Source organism: Eptatretus burgeri, chromosome 6 (genome assembly GCF_056783735.1).
Source record: "Eptatretus burgeri isolate ZD-2024b chromosome 6, Ebu_testis_v1, whole genome shotgun sequence".
Classification (NCBI taxonomy): Eukaryota; Metazoa; Chordata; class Myxini; order Myxiniformes; family Myxinidae; genus Eptatretus; species Eptatretus burgeri.
Genome location: NC_140966.1, coordinates 109,612,310 through 109,619,947, shown reverse-complemented (window position 1 = coordinate 109,619,947; position 7,638 = coordinate 109,612,310).

The following is a 7,638-nucleotide window of genomic DNA, read 5'->3' as shown; positions in this document are numbered from 1 at the left end:
AACGTTTCAACAAGAGAAGGTAATCTCGTTTGATGCTGGTTTCATCCAAATCGAAAAAGAATTGACTGAGTTATGCCGAAAACCGCATATTTTTCAAGGGCGTGACCCCCCCCCCGACATTTTACCCCAACCGGTGACATGTTATGACGTCATTGTGTCACAAGATTGGGCATTAAATTCTGAACATTTTGGTGCTGGGTTCATGTAAAGCAGACAAGAATTGACTGCGTTATGACAAAAACCGCATATTTTTCAAGGTCGTGACCCCCCTGATCTTTGACCCCTAACTGGTAACAAGAGTATGGGCGTCATTGTGTCATATTGCATATCGCAAGATGAGGCGTTGAATTCTGAACATTTTGGCGTTAGTTGCATGCAAATTGAATAAAAATTGACCGTGTTATCGTAAAAAGACGATTTTGACCTTTTTGTGACCTTGACCTTGACCTTTGACCCGAACGATCCCAAAATCTAATCGAATGCTTCCTGGCTAATAACCAATCATCTCACCAAATTTCATGCAATTCGGTTTAATACTTTTTGAGTTATACGAATCACAAGATTACAAATAAATAAATAAATAAATAAATAAATAAATACACGCCGACCAAAACATAACCTTTCGCAGAATGCGAAGGTAACAAATACGTTTAAAGCAAAAGGATTCCGTAAACAAACGGCTTTAAAGCAAAATTAATCCATAAACAAACAAGTTTGAAACAAACCGATTCCATAACCATCTCAAATTTCTTCACTTTGTGCCAAATCCAAATGTGGGACAGCGGTGACACCGGCTACACATGCACACAAAAAACAACATGAGGTCCGACGCATACGTCATGGTTACCATGACTCCCGCCCAAAGCTCCTGAGACAGAGGGAGGACGAGGGGGGATGTGGCGATGGCACCTGAATACAAACTCACAGTGCGAGACTGGCGTGGACAGCGCATATACACTGATCATAGTAAATTCCCCCAAATTGCAACGCAACCGCACGATTATGGAACATGACCGGGAGTGGTCCAGCTCGGGGGAGGGGGGGGAGTGAATAGGTGTGGGTCGGCATCCAAACTCGGCGGAGCGGATCTGATAAGGGGGGTGGATGGTTCGATCTGGGGTGGGGAAGAGGTCCAACGTTGGGGGCTCCAGATTTTTTTCCCCCCACCATGGGAATCTAAGTGATGGGGAGATTTCACTGCAGCCTCTCGATCAGTACTTCCAAAGTACACAACAAATGATGAGTCTATAACGAGTAGCACAGCTTCCTGGTCTGTTGTGTGCTCCAGCTCTTTCACGAGCCTTGAATTTGTATACCAATTCTTTTTGTAAAGGCATAAAATAAAATATTGCATTATCAATAATAATTGGCATGATCTGTTAAATATAGCAATCAAATGCAGACTAATATTTTCCAATCGGATAAATATAGGGATCATCTCTATATAATGGAGCAAGTGTGTATGTATGTATGTATGTAATTATATCTGCTCTTCACCCATTGGTTGGACAGCTGATCTGACGTCACCCACAAACCTAACCTGAAATACTTAACCTAAAGTACCTGGAGGACCCAAAAGGAAGAGGAAGACCCAAAAGACTTTGAAAGACTCAAAAGACCTGAAGACCAAAAATACACCAAAGACCCAAAATACTTTTAAAATACCCTTAAAGACCCAAAATACCCCAAAGACTCAAAAGACTCAAAATACCCCAAAGACACTGAAGACCCAAAAGAACTAAAAGACCCAAACGACCCAAAGACCCTTGAAGACCCCGAACACCTAAAATACCCTGAAGACCCTTAAAGACCCAAAATACCGAAAAAACCCAAAGACACAAAAGACCCGAGTACCGAAAAGACCCCGAAGACCTAAAATACCCAAAGGACACAGAGGATCCAAAAGACCCAGAGGATGCAAAAGACTCTGAGGACCCTGAACACCCAAAACACGTTGAGGACCCAAAAGACTCAGGGGATCCAATTAAACCATGGACACAAAAGACCCAGAGACCCAAAATACCAAGAGGACATGAAAGACCCCAAAGACCCAAGGGATCCAAAAGACCCCAAGGACCTAAAAGACCATGAGGCCCAAAAATACCGAGAACCCAAAATATTGAAAGGACCCAAAAGACCCAACTGACCCAAAGGGACTATCTAGGACTCATGGGAATTTGGCAAAATGTGACTTGAGGTACCTAACCCTCCACACACACACACACACACACACACACACACACACACACACACACACACACACACACACACACACACACACACACACACACACACACACACACACACACACACACACACACACACACACACACACACACACACACACACACACACACACACACACACACACACACACACACTCCCAAGTCCACAACCCCCCCCCCCAACTCTGTCCTCTCTATGCCGCCCCCTACCACCACACCCAAACTCTGTGCTCCCTCCCCCTTCCCAATGTCTCAATCTCTCTCTTCCAAGTCCATGCACCCTCACCCCCAACTCTCTGTCCTTCTCTCCCCATTTCTTCCTGTTCTTAACAACGTTACACAGGGAACTTTGGCACATGAGAAGGCCATTCGGCTCATCATGCCTGCATTGTTCCTGTCCCCATTTGTTAAGAACAATGTCAAAATTAAATAAAGATGGAACGTTAAATTCACAATCACTTCCCCCTTTCTTCCCTGATCCTCACTATAATTCATGGACCGGTGTTTGTGTGTTTGTTTGTTTGTTTGTTGCGCTCCAACTCCTACCGTAGTGGGCCGATTCCATCCATACTTGCTACATAGGATCAGCAATACCCCAATTAATGTATAAGGGTGTTTTTTTTAATCTTAATTGGTGATCTTGGAGTTTGGGGGGGGGGATGGGACGCAAATTCTCTATACAAGTACGTGCCCGGATGTGTGTGCCCGTACGTGCAAAAGAAAAAAAACAAAAAAAAAAACTTTCAAACCACAAGCCAGAAACAACCACACAGGCCGTTCCTTTGCTCGCGCGTGCCCGTATGTGCGTGCTCATACGTGTGTGGCCGTATGTGCGTGACCATACGTGCAAACAAAAAAAAACGTTTAAACCGCGAGCCAGAAACAACAACCACACAGACCATTCCTTTGCTCTTGCGTGCCCGTACGTGCTTGGCGGTACGTGCAAACCAAAAAAAAAAAACTTTCAAACCGCGAGCCAGAAACAACAACCACACAGGCCGTTCCTTCGCTCTTGCGTGCCCGTACGTGTGTGGCCCGGAAGTTCGCATATCGCAGTTACGATTATTCGCAATTTAGTTTTAATGGCCAATTATTCAATTAGCGCCAACGTATTTTGCCTTTTCGCAATGTCATCGCAAGGAAAAACACAAAGAGAAGAGGAGAAGAAGAAGAAGAAGAAAAATTCGAACAACTACACAGGCCATTCCTTCGCTCTCGTAAACGACGATTGGATTGGGGCATTGTGTTTATCTATAAATGCGCATAAGAAATCGAGAAATTATTAGAATACAGTAAGTCATCACAATCCGGAAGTCCGTACGTTGTAACCCGTAATGGGGAATGTGGCTGAGGATCTCTTCCCCATCGGCCACGCCTACGCAGCAACGTGTCCTGTCATTGGTTGGTAAATAAATGGCCATAACTTGGGAACCACTTGTCCGATTAATATCAAACCTTGAAAAGGCACATCCACAAGGCCCCAGCAATATACCTGGCAAGTTTCAATGAGATCGGACTAGTGGCTGTCGAGAAACAGCGGTCACACACACACACACACACACACACACACACACACACACACACACACACACACACACACACACACACACACACACACACACACACACACACACACACACACACACACACACATTGCTGGAATTATAGATCGATAAATGTGTATCATGCAGCCCTGTAAGCCTGGTGTTGGCTTAGTGGTTAGGGTGGCGGCTTGGGATCCTCGGATCCTGAGTCCCTGGAAGCCTGGTGTTGGCTTAGTGGTTAGGGTGGCGGCTTGGGATCCTAGGATCCTGAGTTCAAGCCCCGTTGGCCACTGAATTAATACACCAGGAGGTTGACTCAGCCTGTCATCCTTCTGAGGCCGGCAAAATGGGTACCAGTGTACTGGTAAGGGGGACGCTGCATCAGCGGCATAGTCGCGTCCCACCCAATGATGCAACCAGCAGCCACAGGCTGCACTCGATAGAGAGAGAGATGTAGCCCTACCTAAAGGTGGGGGAGGGTATTACAAGTCTTCACCATTTACAGTCCAGTATTCCTGTCCTCACGTCTTCCAGTGCCGTGAGGTGTTTTGAATTATAAGCAGTAGGTATGTTTTTGTTTCATGCACGTAATCTGGGTTATTTATTTTGTGTATATGGAGCTCTCAGTTCTCTATACAACGCCTAAATGAAAGTATGCGTCAGAAGAACGTGTTGCTTGCTTGGAACATGATTGCCCCGGGAGAGGGTGGGGGGTGTACTCTGCAAGTTAAAAATAATAACTCATACTATCGGATATACTGTATTATTTATATATATATATATATATATATATATATATATATATATATATATATATATATATATATATATATATATATATATATATATATATATATATATATATATATATATATTGATCATATCTATAATAAATTATACTCTCAGTTATATATAGCGATCATATGGATGATAACTCGTATTATCGTTAATTGCAGTAATCATACCTATAATAACTTTTTTAGTGATCATAATGATAATTACTAATACTATAGGTTATATGTGGCGATCCTTCAGGACCATTCTGACACAGGATACTCAAAATGCTCAATCATCCCAGCAAGCTGGTACATACTCATTTTGCCAACCTCAGAAGGATGAAAGACTGAATCAACCCCACCTGGAATTAAGTCAACCGATTTTCAAGATTTGAACTCAGGACCTGAGGATCCCAAGGTCACCACCATACCCATTAAGCCAACACCAGGCATGCATGTACATGGCGATCATATCTCCAACTTGCACTCTTGGCTAAATATAGTGATCATATTGATAATAACTAGAATTATCGGTTATATATCGTAATAATGTTGATCATAACTAGTTATATTGGTTATATAATTGTGATCATATCGATAACTAGTACTATCGGTTATGGGCTGTGATCATATTGATAAGTTATACTCGGTTATCTGTCAAGATAATAGTGATAATAACTATAATTATCGGTTATATATCGTAATAATGTTGATCATAACTAGTTATATTGGTTATATAATTGTGATCATATCGATAACTAGTTCTATCGGTTATGGGCTGTGATCATATTGATAACTTATACTCGGTTATCTGTCAAGATAATAGTGATAATAACTATAATTATCGGTTATATATAGTAATAATGTTGATAAGTTATATCAGTAATATAATTGTGATCATATCAATAACTAGTACTATCGGTTATGTATTGTGATCATATTGATAACGAACAAATACAACCCATTGCTTCGCTGATGGGAATATTGTCACGAATCTGGAAGCTATGAGCACTCAACATACAGGTCCTATAGAACAGTTATATCGATAAGTAAATGTGGATAGATAGCTCCCTTTCCCTTGTCTAATGGGTTATTAAATGTACATGCGCTGCGGCTTATTTTTATAGATAGGATTTTTACACTTCTAACAATGACAACGCCATCTTCACTTCCATCCTGACGCCATAACGCTCGCGGCATTCTTCACGCGCTTGCTGGCGAGCGCGCATGTGGGCAGAGCCTACCATAGGCATGGCGTCCCTTTCGCCAATCGGCAAGGAGCGGGCGTCTCACCCACCCCGTTTCCGACTCAGCACCAGTGCCATTAGGCAAGTGGCCGAAGGTGAGGAGATGGGCGGAGCCTCCGTCGCTTCGGCTCGAAGCTCCAGCCAATGAGCAGAGGGCGAGCACTACACGCACGCCTCAGCTAATGGGGAGGCGGCCACGAGTCGCGTGAGGACCCCTCGTCCAATCGGGAGGCGAGTGGTCAGAAGAGGAGGCCCCTCTCTCCTAGAGAGAAAGGTTGGTGATTTTGGACAAACGGGGGAGATTAATCTTGTCTTGTTGCCGGCGTCTGCTCTCATCTCGTCCTGTTGCCAGCGTCTGCTCTCATCACGTCCTGTCGCTGGAGTCTGGTTCTCCGTCAGCTCGAGCGCGTGGTCTGCTTGAGAGCGGAACACATCGCTCGACGCTTCTGGTCTTGTGTCGTCGCTGGTGCTGGCCTGGTCGCATCTCAACGCGGCTGGTCTCGTCCTGGTTCGCTCGTCTCGTCAAAGACCGCACGAGGCGGGAATGTCCCTTTCGTTTCTTTTGGGTGTGCGTTTGTCTGTGGGCCCTGTCTGTAAGTAGGAATTGTTTAAGTGCTCTTTGCTGTCCATACTTGCATCTCTCTATTGGTCGTGATAACTCTGCCCTTACGTGCTTCCCTCCTTCCTCACCTACTGTTAATAAATACCCCATTTGTTGAATGTTTCAGCTCGTTTCTGTCCCTTCCTTCATTGGTTTAGCACAGTCCGTGTTGGGGAATTAGAAAGGCCATTGCTGCTGAAGATGTACATTTGGTCCGGCACGGCTCTGTAACTCTGCTCGGTTACGCCGGATCCGAGCCGTTCCTGTGACTGATCGGACAGAGTCAGCCGAGGGTGTGGTTTCCCCGGTAGTTGGACGGCGTGAGTACTTAGGTAAATTGGAGTTGGACAAGTGGACCCTACCTCACGCTGCCAAAATATTGGCAACCACGGTCCTGTAAGGGATCCGTGCCCTTCGGAGTTCTCTGAGGAACACGATCTAGATTCCGGGTGTTTGGTGGAATCGATCCGACTGCTCCATCTAGCAGTCGCGCTCGCTGCCGATACCCGGCCCACAACAATATTAAGGGTGGGGGAGAAGGACAGAGGAGGGAGGGAGCGAGGGAGGATGGAGGGGAGGGAGCAATGGGGAAGAAGAGTGAGGAGGGGGGGTGAGGAGAGCGATGCCTCACCAAACATCGCTATACTCAATGTCCCTGAAGGATTGGGATCCAGGAGGATAGGAGAGAGTGGATGGAGGGCAGTGTGGAGGAGAAGGGGATTTGGGAGGAGGTAGGCATGAGAGAGGGGTTCTCGACTTGTGTTTGGGAGTGGGACTTGTGGAGAAAGGGGAGGGGGGGGAAAAGGCTTGAACAAAATGGGGTATGTTAAAACAGCACATTTAATATAGCACGCAGAGACTGCTGGGAGATGTCCATGGGGTATGGAGAGGGGAGGGGGTTTGAGAGGAGGTAAGAATAAGGGCAGGCAGAGGGAAGGCAGCATGATGGGAAGGAAGGAATGGCAGCGTGAGGGAAAGGGAATTCTGTGTGATGGAAGGGAAGACAGCAGGAAGGGGAAGGGAAGGTGGCACAACGGGAGGGGAAGGGAAGGTGGCGTGAGGGGAAGGGAAGGTGGCGTGAGGGGGAGGGAGGGGGGCGGGAGGGGAAGGAAAGGGGGCGTGGGGGGAGGGGAAGGGAAGGTGGAGTGAGGGGAGGGGAAGGGAAGGTGGCGTGAGGGGATGGGAAGATAGCGTGAGGGGATGGGAAGGTGGTGTGAGGGGATGGGAAGATAGCGTGAGGGGGCG